Here is a 19,041-nt window from a genome sequence, read left to right as displayed (position 1 = left end):
CATATATTAAAACTGGAAAAGGCTTCAGAAAGTCTTTCAACAGTGTAATCCTGGATTGCACACAACCCACAGTTACTATCATTCTGTACAGCATAGCTCCCAAGACATGGCAAGCGGTCCTTTCCACACGTACCGAGATCTCAGAGGATGATACTGTCTGAAACGTACTGTCACTTATGCTAGGTCACACCAAACCCTTCACTTTAATTAAGCTCCCCAGCCCTGACAGCCTCTCGGAAGACAGTTCCATCTTCTGCTGATCCTCCCCTCAAGTGTCAAGAACATCACACTATGCGAAGATGTAGGACTAGCCAGGTCCTTTCAAAGTTTGTGCTGTGTTTCTGACCATCCCACTCACAAACACCCTGTAGAAACTGTTTGAGACATTGCTCGTGCCCCATGTTCATGTGCACACAGTCCAGTAAAACTGCAGTTGCACCCACTGTTGCCGCGGGGCTGCTAGGTGGACGGCATTCCAGAGCTTCGAGGCTGCAGATCCTGTCTTGCTATGTCACGTGAGGCTTGTAGAAGATACCAGGGAAGCCCTCAAAGATGCTTCGATTTTCCCCCTAACATGGACATTGTGTGCATTATGTGTGTGAGTACATATGTACTAGATATGTGTGTGTGCATATACACATTTGCTACCCTAGTCATTGACATTTTTCACACGCCAGTCTTTCTTCTCTAGTAGACTGAGGGCTCCTAGAGGCTTTTCCTGACCCCCTTCTTTAATTGCTCCCTCCCACCTTCAGCCATTCCCTCTTACGTTACTCCAGAATCTAGACCAATTATCTACACTGAGTTGAGATAACATGGCTTGTTGGGACCTGAAGATAGCTACCTCTTGTAATATATTTGTTTACTTTTAGATGTTGTTGGCCTCGCCACCACAATACCAGCTCAATGACACTCTGTCTTACCGTATTTTGCCGTATATAATGCACACCCACATTTTTGGCCCAAACTTTCAGGAAAAAGAATCTTTTGTTTTAATTTTTTAATTCATTTATTTATTTATATTTAGAAACAAAACCGATGATCTTATTCCAGGGTATTGTTTTGCATACAGATATCATTATTGCTTTCTAGAGTTACGCTTTTAATGCACAAGCGTAAATAAAAGAATTAAAAACATTTATATAGATACAGAATTAGTATGACCCATATATAATACGCGTCGTTATTTTTCCCTGAAAAATTTGGGCAAGAAAACTGCACATAATACACGGCAAAATACAGTATTTGCTCTCTACAGCAGACACTGCTGGATGTTGCCAAAGGGCCATTCCCTAACTTCTCCCTTAGAGACTGAAAAGGCTAATCATTTCCCAGCTGCCCTTCCAGCTACTATGGCTCTAACCTAGTTCACGCCAAAAAGAATCAAAGGCTGTATTGTCCAATACGGTAGACACTAGATAGATGCATGTGAGTATTTGAATTTCAATTTAAATTAAATAAAACTAAAAATTCAGTTCCTTAGACACACTAACCACAGTCCAGGGGCTCACTAACGATCTGTGGCTGGCAGATGCTGTTTTGGACAGCGCAAATTGCAGGACGGTTTCAACATCACAGAGACTTGTCATCAATGCTGATCTGAGGGGAAGTCTGCTGGGAAGCCTTAGGATGGAAATAGTTTGTGTTACAAAAAGAGACGTGTAAGAGATCTCTCCACCACGCTCGTTCATCTTGCTTTGAGATGGTCTTGTCAGGACATGATACCTGAAGCTGAAACAGGTGTTTTTTGACCACAAAGCAAAAAGCTCAAATGAAAATTCCAAAATATCAAGAGGAAACGGGAAGACAAAAGCCATTTGGTCACTGAGGTCACAGCTGAGCCACCAATGGAGCCTCGGGACTGACTTGTATTGACAGCGAATGCTTTCTGTGCTAAGCCTCTGTCACGGCAGTTTTCTAGTGCCTCGAACAGTGCCTGGCACATGGAAGGAAGCCCCAAATGTTTGTTGATTCACATGGCTTAAATCTTACTCGTTCTTATGTTCCTCACACCTACCATAGTTCTTCATATATATTGGCTGGTGAGTGAAAGCTTTTTTGAATTAAATATTTTGAATAACTGGGCATAAACTGCCAGCTAAAATCAACTAACTCGAGAAGATTGACTACAGTTTAGTCTTCTAGAAGCAAAAAAGGAAAAAAAGACTGACTAAAGTTTAGTCTTCTAGAAGCAAATTTCATCTTTTTGGTGAAGCTTACAGGACAAAGAACAGCACTGTTTAGCACTTGCAATGTCTCGGTGACACTTGCATAAACCCCGTTAATAAACAGACATTCTCTGTTTATTTTTGCATCGTTTAATGTTAATCTGTTAATTGTGACAGCTGTAGTTTATATTTTTAGTTATTACATAGCATGCGCTAGAATGTGTGCTTGGTCGTTATCCAGGGCCCAGACAGGAACAGCCATAGTATCTCAAATGACCTCCGAGCCTCTTCAGACAGCTCAGCTCCCGTTCTGGCCGACGAGTTAGTGGAAAGAATGGCCTTTGACATGTCTCTAAATCTCACCTTTCCGAATGAGAGCTGGAATTGGAACCGGCTTTCAAGCGCTCCGATTTTATCCTGCTGAACCATGAATTCTTCCCTTGTGTGTGCGCCGCAGCCAGACAATTACTGAAGTGTAGCCCTGTGACGGTTAAATGCTTTTCTTAGATGACCAAATATCTTTCTGAAACGGCATATTCTTTACCCACTGCAATGCAATTATCATCGGTTGTAAAAGAAAGAAGAGAAACGAGGCAAAAATTGGCCAGCAGTGCCACATGGGGAATTACCTTGGTGTAACCGTTGTCTCCAAGTACACCACCCAGCATTTTAGCACAGAAGTCGTGGAACAGGAAGGCTCACAGTCCAAATTAAGGTGCTCTGATCACACAGCTTTTTATATCCATTTAAAACACGCGGTGAGAATACGAAAAAGTGATGCGGTAGGTTAACCCATAAAGAATAGGAGGCAAACAGATGAGAGATCACGCCACCTGAATATTGGGTCACACAATGTTCATACGACCTATATGAGTTGATCCATCTGTCTGTCTCTCTTCTAACTCAGACACGGCAAACTTCCCCACTGCTGGTGTGGTTATAAAGATCAGAGTTGAAGTTTGAGCAAGTTAACCCAACAGATTTAGGATCTCTGGGGCCAATCCCTCACAGGCTCTGTTAGAGAGATACTGGGGCAGTTGTGCCTGGCCACAGTCATAACGCCTGATAAGCATCTTTGGATGTTATTTGTGCTTTCTGGACAGGGGACATGCTGAGCCAGATAGTATGTCACCCGTGGACAGCTGATGTTCAGCCCCATAATACTGGGTGTCTCATGTACCTGGAACATACTTAGTGAATTATAAATATCTGTGCATACAGCGTCCTTTCATCCTTCTACCAATAGGTAGTTTTCACCTTTGTTCCATCATTTTTACCTGGTCACCACACACTTGTTCTTTCTCTGTCTATGTCTACCATGTCTCACAAGTAGAGAAGCTGTTTGCTTCTCTACTTCATGTCATCTATTCTGCCTTTTTTTTTCTATTGGTTTATTGCAGAATTAAATATTTTTAAATAATGCAGAAAAAAACATTATATGACAGATGAAATAACAGACTTTTGGGAAATTTAGAAATATAATCCATACCAGAGATGTAGATAGCTTCCCCAAATAGCAGTATTTCCTGAGTATCTATTTCCCAAATATAATTAATGCATAGAAAGTATCTTGTTATATCAGCTGTGTTATTATGTTTTAGTTCTATATACCTACTATAATGGTTAAAATCTGTCGACCAACTAATAACTTTTAATGATAAGCATAGCAGCAAATATGTCAATCATGAAATTTCTATCCAAATTTTTTTTTTTTAAAAAAACAGTAGCTTTTCTTCCTTAGTGTCAGTTAACATCAAAATCCATTTGTTGAGGGACTTCTGGCCAAGTTGGAGGCATAGGTAGACAGACTGTGCCTCCTTGCACAACCAAAACAAGGACAAAAACAAATTTAAAAACAAAAAACAACCAGAACTGACAGAAAATCAAACTATATGGAAGTCCAACAACCAAGGAGTTAAAGAAGAAACATTCATCCAGACCGGTAGGAGGGGCAGAGCTGGGCAGCCGGGCCAAGAGGACTCACGTGGAGGCAGTGGCTGGTGGACCAGGTCCCACATTCGCACACAGATAAACCGGGAGGAACAACTAGGGGATGACAGTCAACACAACCCAGGGCTCCAGTTTGGGGAAATAAAGACTCAACCACTGATTGAAAACACCTGGGGGTTGAGGAGGCAGCAGGAGAAACTCCCAGCCTCACAGGAGAGTTCATTGGAGAGACCCACACGGGCCTAGGACGTACACAAACCCCCCCCCTGGGAATCAGCACCAGAAGGGCCCACCTTGCTTGTGGGTAGCAGAGGAAGTGATTGAAATCTGGCAGAGAGCAGAACAAGTGGCACTGTTCCCTCTTTGACCCCTCCTCCACATACAGCACCACAACGCAGCCACATGGATTGCCCCGCCCTGGTGAACACCTAAGGCTCCGCCCCTTACTATGTATCAGGCATGCCGTGACAAAAAAAAAAAAAAAAGGCCCAAATGAAAGAACAGTTCAAAGCTCTAGAATAAATACAACTAAGCAACGCAGAGATAGCCAACCTATCAGATGCATAGTTCAAAACACTGGTTATCAGGATGCTCCAGGAACTCACTGGGTACTTCAACAGCATAAAAAAGACCCAGGCAGCAATGAAGGTCACATTATGTGAAATAAAGAAAAATCTAGAGAACCAACAGTGACAGGAAGGAAACCAGGACTCAAATCAATGGTTTGTAGCAGAAGAAAGAAAGAAACATTCAACCAGAACAAAATGAAGAAACAAGAATTCAAAAAAAATGAGGAGAGGCTTCGGAACCTCCAGGACATCTTTAAACATTCCAACATCCAAATCATAGGGGTGTCAGAAGGAGAAGGGGAACACCAAGAAATTGAAAACTTATTTGAAAAAGTAATGAAGGAGAACTTCCCCAATCTGGCAAAGAAAATAGACTTTCAGAAAGTCCAGGAAGCTCAGAGAGACCCAAAGAAGTTGGACCCAAGGAGGAACACACCAAGGCACATCATAATTACAGTAGCCAAGATTAAAGATAAGGAGAGAATCTTAAAAGCAGCAAGAGAAAAGGAGAAAGTTACCTACAAAGTAGTTCCCAGAAGGCTATCAGCTGATTTCTCAAAAGAAACCTTGCAGGCAAGAAGGGGCTAGAAAGAAGTATTTGAAGTCATGAAAGGCAAGGACCTATATCCAAGATTGGCAAAATTCTATCCAGCAAAGCTACCATTTATAATAGAAGGGCAAATAGTGCTTCCCAGATAAAGTCAAGTTAAAGGAGTTCATTATCACCCAGTCATTATTATATGAAATGTTAAAGGGACTTATCTAAGAAAAAGAAGATCAAAAATATGAACACTAAAATGACGATAAACTCACAGCTATTAACAACCAAACCTAAAAAAAAAAAAAAAAAAAACTAAGCAAACAACTAGAACAGGAACAGAATCACAGAAATGGAGATCACATGGAGGGTTATCAGTGGGAGAGGAGGAGGGGGAGAGAAGGGGGAAAAGTACAGAGAATAAGTAGCATAATGGTAGGTAGAAAATAGACAGGGGGAGGTTAACAATAGTATAGGAAATGGAGAAGCCAAAGAACTTATATTTACGACCCATGGACATGAACTAAAAGAGAGGGAATGTGAGTGGGAGGGGGTGTGCAAAGCAGAGGGGAATAAAGGGAGGAAAATGGGACAACCATAATAGCACAATCAATAAAATATATTTTAAAAAATCCATTTGTTAGACATTGAAGTTAAGAACAATATAACAATAGCCAGAGGGGATGGGAGGACAGGGGGGAGAGGGGTTTTCAGGAACTACTATAAAGGACACATGGACAAAACCAAGGGGGAGGGTGGAAGCAGGGCAGGGAGGTGGGTTCGGCTGGGGTGGGGTAGAGGGGTAAGGAGAAAATGCAGACAACTGTAACTGAACAACAATAAAATAATTTTTTAAAAAATAAAAGAAATAAAACACATCAAAGATTCAGAGATGAACAAAAAAATCCATTTGTTGAGATGAACAGAATGGAAGATATATTTGAAATTATACATTTCTCAACAAAGTAATTAGGACTTTGAATCAATCTCTCAATCAGTATGTTAATAAAATATTGAATATCTTGTTGGATTTCTATAACATACTTTTAACACCCTCATATCACTTAGAAGCCTCAAACATTATTAAATCATAAACAATTTGGCTATATAAACTTAATCTTTAAAATTTTAATTTAGATATATTAATAATTTACTCAGATTACATATATTTTGGATAATCAGATTGTTTTGTCTATATGTCAACAAATCAAAATGCATGTATAGTTTTATGTAACTTTATAGAATGCTAAAGTATAGAGAAAAGTAATAAAGTAGAGAGGAAAAAAGCATTGACTTTTGAAGTCATAATATCTGGATTAATATATTGACTCTATCCTTAGCTGGGTTACCTTAGGCAAGTTACTTACGTTCTTGGTGCCTAGGTTTCTTCATTTGTTATAAGATTTAATTCAATTTAATACGATGACATCAAAAGCATCTAACACATGATTTGCGCATAACAGGTGTCTGCTGAAAGCTAGCTGAACCTGCATCTAACTCATTGCCTCCGTTTCAGAGGGAGCAGCTGAAGCCTGAGGTTAAATGAATGTGTGTAAGGCGTACCCTTGGTCACTCGGAAACCTGGGCCAGGGAGCTGGGAGAACTTCGCAGGTGTAACTGGTTTCCCTTGTAAACCAGTAATCTGACTCGGCTAAACCGGTCAGGAGTGTGGTTTGAACAAGTCACTCACTGAATATCTCTGCTTCCCTACCTGCAATACAGAGGGACTGATAATTGCCCCCAACAATCTGGCAACATTGGAAAGGTAAAGAAGTAATGCATGAAATAAATCACTGGGGAAAACATCCTGTGTGATCCTAACACATTATTATAAACACTATAAACTACAAAACATGTCATCTTTAGTGTAGTGTAACACTACATTACCATTGTATACCAGCTCTTTTCATCGGTAGCTTTCTAAATTCCTCCCTAAGAAATGCTGTGAATGTTCCTAGTCAATTCTTAGTTCTACTAGCAAGGCAACATGGAGAACTGAGGCAACTATGCAGAAAATGCAGGAGGAAGCAAGCCCACTGTCCCCCTCCACAGGGTCTGACTCTTACGGCTCTGTTTGTCCAGGTGAATAGTCAGTCGTTCTCACCCCTTTTCAAGTGAACACTCATCGCTACATAGATGAACGTATGGGCATTCTAAGTTCAGTTTAATATACCTGAGATGCTTCTGAGCTGTGGTCCATGAAGGGAAAGCTTTTGTCCGGTTCATTACTGTATCCCTCGCACCTGAGCAGTGCCTAGCATGCAGTAGGCACCCAATAAGTGTTTGTCAAGTGAATAGATGAATGAAGGAATAAATGAATGAAGGAGCCAAAGAATGCATGATATTTATCTATATTTTGTGTGTGTGACTACTAAATAACTATAATTGTTATAATCTAATTGTATGGTAACTTAGGCAAAATTTTTCTTTATGAAGTCAACTCTCAGCTCAGTTGGCTGTGCACTGACCTCTTAAAACTATTTGAATATTTGACGCTCTCACTGCCGCATTATAAATGGTGAAATCCCAGCCATCTGACTCTAAAGCCTGCTCCTATCAGGCAGAGTTACTCATCTAATTGAAGCTTGTTTGCCTGTTAAAGCCCCATATATTAACTTCTAAATACACTTAATTAGCTTCTCTAATATTCATTATATAAAACTCAGTCCCTTCTCGTAGCACTGTATAACCAAAACAACCTGTCTGGCAACTAATATGGCGATATAGAAGGGGGGGGCAAAAGTTAGGTTTACAGTTGTTCGTACGGAAAATAACAAAATAGTTTATAAATAATAATCAAAGAATAAACTCTATGTTTTGTGCACTCACAACTGTAAACCTACTCTTGCCCCACCCTGTGTAGAGTCTTGGGAGAGAGGGAGGTTCTGTTCAAGGCGTTGTTCAGGGCGGTGCCTACTCTTCACGGGAGAATCGCAGGAGTTATTGGTTACTCGGTCAGCTGAGACTCTTCTGCTTTTGCTCTTTTTTGCTTTGTGTATCCAGCCCCTTCCTCTCCTCCCCACAGTGAGTCCCTGAAAACAGGGTAGTCAAGAGTCACGCATTTCTTAGGTCCCTTGCCATAACACCAGGAAATTCTGTCATACACTCCGTTGGTCAAAGCAATTCCAGGTGAAAGTGACAGAAACACAGCTCCAACTGGCTTAATCACAAGAAAGAATATAGTATTGGTTCCTGTGAACAGCAGTTGCTTCAGGCACAGATGCATCTAGAAACGGAAGAAATGGCCCCAGGTCTCTCTCTCTCTCCGTCTCTTCCACACTTTGTTGGTGTTGTTCTCTGGTCGGAAGGACTCACCCAGTAATTGAAGAGCCTCTGGCAGCTCCACCCAGTGTCACCTTGGTGTTGTAAAGTCCCAGCAGGACAACAGGCCTTTGGCCCAGTGGTCCCAGTAAGGGCTGGGACAAGTCTCCCTGGGTCACATCCTTGAAGGAGGGGTGGGGGCAGTGAAGTCCTCTGCTGACCTGGTCTGGGTTGAAAGTATTCCTCTTGGAACCAGTGTAGGAGAGGGTGAGTTCCCCAAATACATACTTGATGGCAGAAAAAAACGCCAAAACTGTCCACTGTGCTTTCTTTATCTCAAATAGTATTATATGTCACACAGAAGCAAAAATAGGAAGTCACAAAATGCTAATCACAGTTATTTCTGGGTGAGAGGCTTAACAGCAAATTTTAATGGCTTTTAAAAATATTTTTGTTCTTTGTTACTTTTTAGAATGTACACAAATTACTAATGTAATTTTAAAGATACAGATTATTTTCAGAATTTATTCCTTTCATTGAATACATGAATGGATAGTGTTACTGAGTTCAGTGCATGTAAAGTGCCCTTCTCAGCGCCAAGAGCAGATTCAGTGAATAAAAAGGCTCGGTCACAACCTTCAAGCTAGGGAGGACAAGCATCCACTCACCTAATTACTACCATGAGGTGTTTAGATTCTTTCAGCAAAGGACAATTACTGTTATTACTCACTGCTTATCAACCGCTTCCTGTGTCATAGCAGAGATCAAAGATTTAAATGTAAAAAAAATCATAAAATATGCTTGAAAAAGCATGTTTGTTCGCATATATACATACAGCCATATGGGTGTACATGTCTGTGTACGCATGCATACCACAACGAGACACAGAACTCAAATAGATCGATTTTATCTCATAAAATTTTATAGTCTGCCTTAACAAGTAATGTAAAAAAATCAAAATCAAGTTAGTAAAAAAAAAAAAAGCTTTGCAATGTATAGGGTAAAAGAATAAGAGGAATAATTTCTTTATTATATTAAAAAAAACCCTTACGAATCAGTAAAAAACATGCAACACACGAAATGTGTGAATAGCTATCTCACAGAAAGAAAAAAATAAAAGGTATGAAGTATGAAAGGATGTTCAGCCTCCCTAGTAATTAAAGAAATGAAGCAAGCAAACTCACCAACAAAAATTGAGATACTAATTTTCACCCATCAAAATGGAAAAACTTAAAAGAGTTAAATGATATTTGGTGATTTCCAGGGGTAAAGAAGCCAACCTTCTACTTGAAAGCAATATAAATGGATGCATTTTTTCTTTGCTTTTCCCTCCAGCTTTATTGAGATATAATTAACATATAACATTGTGTAACTTTAAAGTGTACAGAGGTTTGATTTGATACATTTATAAAATGCAAAATGATTACCACTAATTGTTAGTTACCACTTCCATCCTGTCACATAGTTACCATTTCTCTTTCGTGGTGAGAACAGTTAAAACTTACTCTCTCAGCAACATTTAAGAGCATGGCATATTATTATTAGCTATAATCACCATGCTGTAAATTAAGGGTACAATTTTTTGGCAGGACAATTTGGAATCATCTTTCAAGAAGATTAACAGCAAATACCCTTTGATGCAGCAATTTCATGGGACATCAGTGCATGTGTTTTGTAATGACAAAGGGCTGGAAATTACATAGACATCTACTAACAAGCTGGGTAAAGAGAATGGGTTCAATAAATTATGCTAAACCACAAAGGGATGACACTTCACCTCAGGTGAGGAGTTGAGAAAAGAGAAAAAGAGGATCTCTGTGTACTGTGATCTCCGAGTTAAATGAAAAGAGAGATACAGTGATGCTCATTTCTGTCAATCAGTGGGTATGTCTTTGTACTGAGCATGCGTGGAGTACTGTCGGAGGGGTACAAAGAAACTTGATCATTGATACCTTACCTTTGGGAGAGATGTAAGTTGTGAGACTTACATTTCATTGTGTTCCTTTTTTATATTTGATTTTTAAAAAATTCTATACATATATGTATTTACTTTATAAGAAAAAAAGACCAAATGGTTTAAAAATAGACTGAGAGCAAAAATTGTACATATGTTTTTCAATATTTGCCATGAGTAGACAGCAAATCATCAGAGTATATCCTATTGTTCCAAGAAGAATCTCTTGAAGGAAACCTCTTAATTATATAGGTTTAAAAAATATGATTATGTCAGTGCAAAAACTATGAAGCAAAAGAAGTATCTACTGCCCTAAGGAAGTCCATTGGGGGGAAAAAAACCTTTTTTGTTTGTTTGTTTTTGTTTTTAATATCCCTTCAAATGTAGATCAGGTCACTGGGGGAAAAGGTGGATAAATTTGCATAGAGACCAAGGAGACTCCTGGGAATTAGGGATGGAGCCTGAAGACCAGGGCCCCTCTGAGGTTCAGTGGCTTTATCTCTCTGATAGACTTAAATGGGCTTGAGGGAGTTGTGTTGTAAGTACGGTTTTAGCTGAGCTTAGAGAGAACTGCTTGTGAAGGCTCCTGCAGCTGGAAAGAAAATGGAACATTTGGGAAAATGAGAGAAGACCAATTTGTCAGGGATTCAAAGGGAGGGGAATTGTGCCACCCATTGAGACCGGTGAGGGAGACAAAGGTAAGATCTGGCAGGGGTTGTGTCTTTGTTCAGTAAGAATGTTGTTTTTCACCTTGATAACAGTTGGAGGCTAGTGAAGGGTTTAAAGCAGAGGGAAGACACAAATAGAAGTTGCAGTTTTCTGTGCTTTTGGCTCCTGCGTGGAAGTTGGAGGGGGACAGGGGAACTGCGCAAGAACAGTCTATGAAACAGTGAGGTGTCTCTAGCCAGAGATGAGAGATTATCCTGGTAGCTTAAACTATAATAGTGGGAATAGGGATGAAGAGAAGTGGGCATATATGAATGATACAGTATTTAAGAAACTGCAAGACTCCTTTTTCTGCTTGTTTGGGGAGAGGGAGTTGTCCAAGATGCCCCCCAGGTTTTTGACTTGCCTGGGTGCATGAACATGCCACTCATCAACTTAGGAAACCCTGGAGGAAGAGCACTTTGCCTGGGAGGATCAAGAGTCTGCTGGGGCATGTTAAGACCTGGGTCCACTGGAAGCATTCAAGTGGTGTGCTGAATAGGCACTATTGTAGTCACCAGTTTGCAGCAAGGCTCGGGATAATTGTGGGTTTTTTTTTCTGTCAGAGCACATAAATTGTGTTTGAAGCATAAGTGAGGATGAGATTTCCTAAGTAAAATATATATATATATACATATATATATATAAAGATTAATAATCTTTAGAAGAAATAATTAAAGGAAAAGGAATTAGCTAGCATCAGTCCTAAAGACATGAAAGTTTTCAACTTTGGGAGAGAAGACAGCAGCAGACAGAGTACGAGAAGGAGCTGGCAGCAGAGAAAGAGGAACAAGAGAAATGGAATGAAGCCTGAGCATGGCATTTCAAAAAACGAATGTTGTAACAATATGTGACTGGTGATAAATCTCTGTGATCATTTAACTTCTCCTTGTTTTATGGGTAATGAGATTACTCAGTGACAAGTAACGATTTGAAGAAATCTTTCTTTATCAAGGACAATATCTATTTTAAATCTACCCTTCTTACATTGCCTCTGGAACACCAAAGGAAGTGAACACCAATTTAAACACCAAAGGAACACAGAACACTAGCACTAAAAGCACAAAACCACCTGTCCTGCGGGGGACACCCAGCGACACTCCACCCTCCAGCCCCATCCTCAGCACCGAGCTAATGGAATCCCTGCCATTGGTGACAAAGCTTTTTAAGAGATCGCTTCTGAGTTTTACTAATAAGCGTGGAAATCCCAGCTGACTTCTCTTCAGCAGCTGCGGAACTCCAGGGAGAATGGTTGTTTTCTTTTCTTTGTGGCTCTACTCAATTTTTAGAAGACAGCTTACAGTTCCATGCCAGATGGCACCAGAAGAGGCATTTCTGAGGATTTTGTTGTCACCAAGTCATAATGGAAGGATACCTATTCAATACTGGGTCCATCTTTTGCCCATTTATGTCTTTTAAAGATAAATTTCTCATCTAGTCCTTTACAAAGTCTCCAGCAAAATGTTGTCTTTTGGCAAAATAGGTAAAAATATGGGGCTGACTTCCAGAGGAAGTGTTTTGTTTTATTTTGTTTTGCTTTCTTTCGTTTGTCTTTAGAATGCTAAGCAGAAGTCAGTAAACTTTTTCAACAGAGGGCCAAGTGGTAAATACTTCCACCTTTGCCGGCTATACAGTCTCTGTTACAACTACCACGGAGAAAGTAGTGGTGGACAATATGTTAATTAATCAGTGTCACTGTGATATAATTAACCTTTAGGAACACCGAAATTAGAATTTCACATAATTTTCATGTGTCATGAAATGCCATTCTTCCCCCCCCCCCATCCATTTAAAAATACAAAAACCGTCTTAGCTTGTGGACTTTATGAAAATCACTGGTGGACTGACTGCTGCTCGAGAAGAGACCAGCCGAGCAGGTTTGGACTTGAATTGTCACCTCCCTTCTTCCCTACACCCATGAATTCAGAAGGTTCAGTTCCAGCTATTGCAAATGAAAATGTTGAAGCCTGGGGGACAAAACAATCTGGCAAATATTGGAGTCCGGTTCTCCCAGCATTCTTATTTAAGGCAATCTGTGTAGTTGGTGCCCTCCAGGGACGATGGCCCTTTGCCCGGGGTTGATAAGACTTACCCTGGACAGCTCAGATAAGGCTTCCAACTACAAATTCTCACCACTCAAGCTGCGGCTGAATCAGAACTCTCGTCAGAAAGAACAGTGTCCATCAATCCGCGTGTTGCAAAACCCAGTGCGGAGCTGACTGTTGAAGCAGATGTTTGAAGTGTAACTATAAGCCCTTAGAGTCATTTGGGCAGGGAGTCTAACCAAGAAGTTCTCCGGGCATCCGCCTGCAAAAATCAATACAAACTCTTGGAATAAATTTTGAATGTTTCCTGAGCCCTCAGCCTCAGCGACCTCGGGCCAATAATGTCACGTAGGCTGGAATGGGGTACCACTCTTTTCACAAGTGGTACAAGTCTTATTATCTGTATTCGTTCCAGGCCACTTGACATGAGTTTCAGCAATGAGATCATGCAGATTTCTCCAGAAGGTTTCATAAGATGACCTCATGACTCCCTTTCAGAAAATCAGTATCATTTCTCTACAAAATGCATCCTTACCATAAAATCAACTCATGGTGATGGCTTGAGATCCAGCCTTTACTTCAGATTCCTGCTGCTTACCTAATTTGAGACATAGGAAAAAACGGGACATTCTACAAAGGGAATTCTGTAATAAGATCAGCCAAAAGACTGAACAGCTAGAGGTCCTCAGACTTTGGTAACAAGAACACAACAAAAATCTGTAATTCCTAGGCTTTCCAAGAAAAATTCTCAAAACTGAACCTCAGACTTGTACTCGGACTCTGGAAGCTGAAGAAAACTCCCTGGTGACAGATATACTAGGATAGTCTTTTTCCAAGAACACATCCTCAACCACGGCTTACTCCCCTTTGCCGAGCCTCCCTTAGTGACAGAAACTCTATTTAAGGAATTTAAGGCATGACCACCGCTAGCACCTGAAGCTGAAAAGGCTAATAGGAAACAGAATGGATTTGTATCCACTCAGAGGAGCTTTGGAGACACCCAGCCAGGTTTCTCCTTGTCCTCTGAAATTTAGCCCACAGCTCTGTAAGGTTAAATGTCATGGGAAAGGAAACCTTAAAGCTCTCTCTGCAGATATTGTCCATCTTCGTACTCTTTGTCCTTTTCTGCCCCACCATTCAAACTAAACAAGGTCGGAACTCTCCTCATCAGATAGTCTTTCTGAGTTCCCAGTTTGGGATGAGCTGAGTTTTGATTTTAGTGCAAGTAAAAGAGTAGTTTCCTCAGACAAGACAGGAACAGAGTTGCTGGTTGCTGATACAGAACATGCTTTTTTAGGAACGTCAAGACCAGGCATTCAGTGAGCAGGGGAAAATCAGTGGTTTGGAAGCATGCTCTGACTATTGGGGAGACGGAGAGGTTGTGCAAGATAAATACGGAACAGATGGTCAGATAATTGGGAAGTTATGGTCTATTAACAGAGGAAGATTGTCAAGGCTAAAAGCTGGGTTAGTCAGGTAAGGCAACTGAAAGAGGCGGCTGTGAGTGATGTTCACATTAGGATATCCCTTCACTGGATCCTCTAGGGTGAGTTGGTCCAGGAATCCCTAAGGGTCTCCTCTCAGGAGTTAGTTCTCCCATGATTTCAGAGACCTAGTACTCCAGATACTAGGCTTAGACTGTAAGCTGAAATGCCAGTCACCTAAGGAAAGTTTGGAATTTTCTATCCACTTCAAGGGTAGGCGGAACTATATTTCATGAGCCTTTCCTTGAGTGAGGGTGAGCACTAACCATATTGACATGATCACTTAAAGTAGTGACACTAGAACCCTGCCTGGTGTGGCTCAGTGGATTGAGTGCCAGCCTGAGAACCAAAGGGTGGCTAGTTCCATTCCCAGTCAGAGCACATGCCTGGGTTGTGGGCCAGGTCCCTGGTAGGGGTCTTGTGAAGGCAACCGCACATTGATATTTCTCTCCCTCTCTTTCTCCCTCCCTTTCCCTCTTTCTAAAAATAAATAAAATCTTTTTTTTTTTAAAGAAGTGACACTGGAAATTTAACTTTTTGGGTTTTCCCACTCATATAACTCATGCAGCAACATGATTTAAGGCCTCCCAAATGTCTCTGTAATTCATCATCTGTTGATAACAGAAATATGGTGCAGAACAATGAATGGGCTTAAAGCTGAGAAGTAGAAGCACTAAACTCCAAGCCTTGTACTGGGAGATGTTTAAGAGTGCTAATATCCATGACACATCTCAGAAATGCTGATAACACAAAGGGGGAAAAGTCTGTTTTCTAAATAACTAGGAGCAACCATTAAGTGGAAAGAATCAGATGAAACACCTAACCTCTTACTACAGTTGATGTATGTATTTGAACTTTTTAAACCATCCGAACGTTGAACAATTACAGATGCAGAGACTGGAAGTTCTCTGCAATCGGTAGAAAGCCTCTGACTAAGGATATTGAGCGTTAAGCAGGGCCACCCCTCAGGAGACACGAGAGAAAAAGATTGGCAAAACACCAAAGTGAAGAAGAGGAAAGATACCAACAAATCATATTCAGAGTCTGTTTTCTGTCATCATAACCCCATCTGGTAGACTAATTAAACACTATATGGACTTGAAGAGGGGAAGAAATTTTCTCTACCCTTCTAGGTTCTTCCAGCTGGTCTTATGATCAAATCAACATGCGACAGATTAGCAAGAGAAAAATAACCAAGTTTAATTACATACATACACATGGCAACCCCACATACATGAGAGAGTGAGAGACCCCCCCCCACAGGAGGGGTTCAAAGTAGAAGGGAAAGTGACTTGTATGGGACACTATGAACAAAGGATGAGGTACGGTGCCTTGGGGCTTCAGAGCGGCGCGGTCGCTCACCGGACCATAAGAAGAGCAGATATTCCATGGTTCTATGTTTGCACTGCCCTACAGATAGGTCACAAAAATGCTATTTCTGGTAGTGACTCCTGTTATGAGCAAGGACTCCAATTTATATTTTTTTAAAGGAGAGGTAAAAGCTTCTCTTGAGCCCACAGGGTCTCAGTTGCCTTTAGCTCGAAATAATCCACATTTCAAAGTGGTGTATTTTGAGGAGGCCTGTTTCGAACCCCTTCAGACCACGTTATGTTAAAACGTGAATGTTGAAGAGAGTCTATCTATCTATCTGTTGTTATGTAGCTTAACTACCTGCCTGTAGCTTGTTTGAAGACAACTCTTCTGATTTGAAGATTAAGGTTGGGAATTGAAACCAACACTTACACACAACTTGGTCACTTGGGAATTAAAATTCCTACTCCCTTCACTCCCCATAACGGTTTACCTTGACAAGAGTTTACTCGTCCATTGTCCTCATCAGTGTGGTTTTCATAAGATCCATTCAGACTTCAATGGAAAGCATCAACACACAGTTTGAATCCTGAGATTCTTTGACTGTCTTGCCTCAAAAATCCTTGCCTTACTATTTTCAACAACTCTGGACAGATGGTATCTTAATCTTCACACAGTTCTCCCCAAGCCGTCTTGCACTGAAAAACCCACCTTGAACTAAACTTTGACTTCTCAATGAATTCTGACTTTGTTTCCCTATTGAGACATGACCAAAGCTTTGTGGAGATGTGTTCTGCATGAATATGGTAAGCAATATACTTAGCTTCGTCTTACCCACAGGTTGTGTTTGGGAATATTTGAGAAGCCGGCTTTCAACAAGGTCTATTTTAGTTGTTTCGCCTACAGGAAAATTATGCTTCTAGCTTTCAGGAACATTTACAGAAGACCAATTTGTGCTGGCATCTTTAAAAGGTAGATTACTATAACTTCTCCCTGCACACTTAAAAGATGGCTTCATTGTAGGCTTGAGATTGTATTTATATATATATATAGTAGTTTCAGGAAGTTTGGTGGAGGAACTTTCAACAATTTGTGGCAAATGGTATATTTATTATTTTTTTGGCACAGCATGACCAGGATGGTCTTCTTTTTGTCCCCATGTTCGTTCATCACGAGAACTTTCTCTTATGTCTGACCCTCTGGTGATTCACGGTCGGGTGAGTAATTGAGGTCACTTGATACCACATGATGCGCACTCTTTTTGCACTCTTTCCATGATGGATTTTGAATAGCATGTTCTCTTCCAGCGGCCCTGCTTTAGATGGAAAATGTAGTATACATTGTCCCAGCTTTTATCTTGTCACCCAGTGTTAAGGGAAGGGCCAAATTTGAGTCTTTTTTCTTTTTTTGGCATGGAATGAGAGCCCTCCAGAAATATTGGTTTACACTAAAGCAGAGGTCTGCAAACTTTTACTGTAAAGGTACAAATAGTAAATATTTTATGCTTTGCAGGCCATATGGCTTCTGTCACAACTGCTCAACTCGGCCATTATAGTGCAAAAGCAACCATAGGCAATATGTAAACAGATGGGCATGGCTGTTGCAATAAAGCTTTATTCACAAAAACAGGCAACAGGACGAATTTGGCCCGTAGTTTGCCAACCCCTGGATCAGAATATGAGCTCCGGAACTAGACAGAGCTGAGTTTGTAACCTCATTTTCCTACTTGTTAACTGTGTGACCTTGGGCAAATCACTTAACCTTTGAGCTCTACTTATATGTATGACCCATGGACATGAACTAAGGGGAGGGATGCTGGAGGGAAAGGGGGTGCAGGGTGAAGGGGGATAAAGGGGAGAATAAAATGGGACAATTGTAATAACATAATCAATAAAATACACTTAAAAAATAAAATAAAATGGAGAATTACACTACCTGCCTCATATGACTATTGAGAAGAATGTGATGATACATGTGAAGCACTCAGCTAAGTGTCTAGGGTTTTTTGAATGCCAAGAAACTATTAAGTATCACTAATCGATCCTCTTGATACTGTATTATTTATCACTTATCTAGTTTACATGCACTGAACCATTTTCTCCATCAGTGTGTGGTGGGTTTTGTCAATTAGGGAGTTGAGTTCCAAGTGTAAAATTTCTGAGCATCATACCTGATTTACTGGTTCTATCTTTATTGTTGTCATATCATTGGGGTTCCATGTGGCTGATAAATAACACTTTTTGCTCCACACTCAGCCCCTAGTTTTACTCCCAATGACTGAGATACAAGTGTCAGACTTAGGCCACAGATCAGAACATCAGCTTTATTGTTGTGAAAACTGAAGAATGTGCTTTAATCTGTGGTCCCCAGGGCTTCCTAATGTCCTCTTGCATTAGTTCATTGTACACATCCAGTCGTAGGCAATGTTAGACAACTTTCCATGTCTCGCTTTGCATGGAACAAAACAAACCTGCCCACATAGGCTTTCTGCTTGACAGAAAACACAACCAGAATATGTGTGTCCTTGAGTGAGGCTGGTTCCAAAGAGAAAAGAAAAGAGTCTGAGCTGGAAGCGACCACCACCTTCTCCCATGTACACAAATAAGGTGAACAAGAGCAGGGAAAGAACAATAGCAGGAGTGTTGCTATTGCTGAAGCCTCTCCCTGAGGGAATGCAGAACTCCAGGATGGAGGGTTTCCACTGACTCACAGTACTGAGTCTGCCATGTGCCAGGCAGTGTGCAAGTGCTTCCCTTTGACTAGCCTACAACATCTTTATGACAGCTCTTCGAGACAGCATTGTGAGTCAGTGAGAGAGACAGAAAGGAGAGGGGGAGGGAGAGAGAGAGAGACTTGTGTGTTCCCCGGGATCTTTCAGGAAAAAAGTGTTAGGGCCAGGATTCAAATCCGTGTTCAGATCCTGCCTCCAAAGCTCAGGGAGTCTTTCTAGCAAACTTGGACTATCTGATCTGAAAAGAAGACAGACTAACAACAAACCAAAAGCAGAACACTAATGCAAGTTAATTCAGCTTAGGTAAGCTCTTATTGCTGCGTAG

The sequence above is a fragment of the Desmodus rotundus genome, chromosome 4, assembly GCF_022682495.2.
Source record: "Desmodus rotundus isolate HL8 chromosome 4, HLdesRot8A.1, whole genome shotgun sequence".
Taxonomy (NCBI): Eukaryota; Metazoa; Chordata; class Mammalia; order Chiroptera; family Phyllostomidae; genus Desmodus; species Desmodus rotundus.
The sequence above is the reverse complement of the archived record's forward strand: the minus strand, read 5'-3'. Positions refer to the sequence as shown.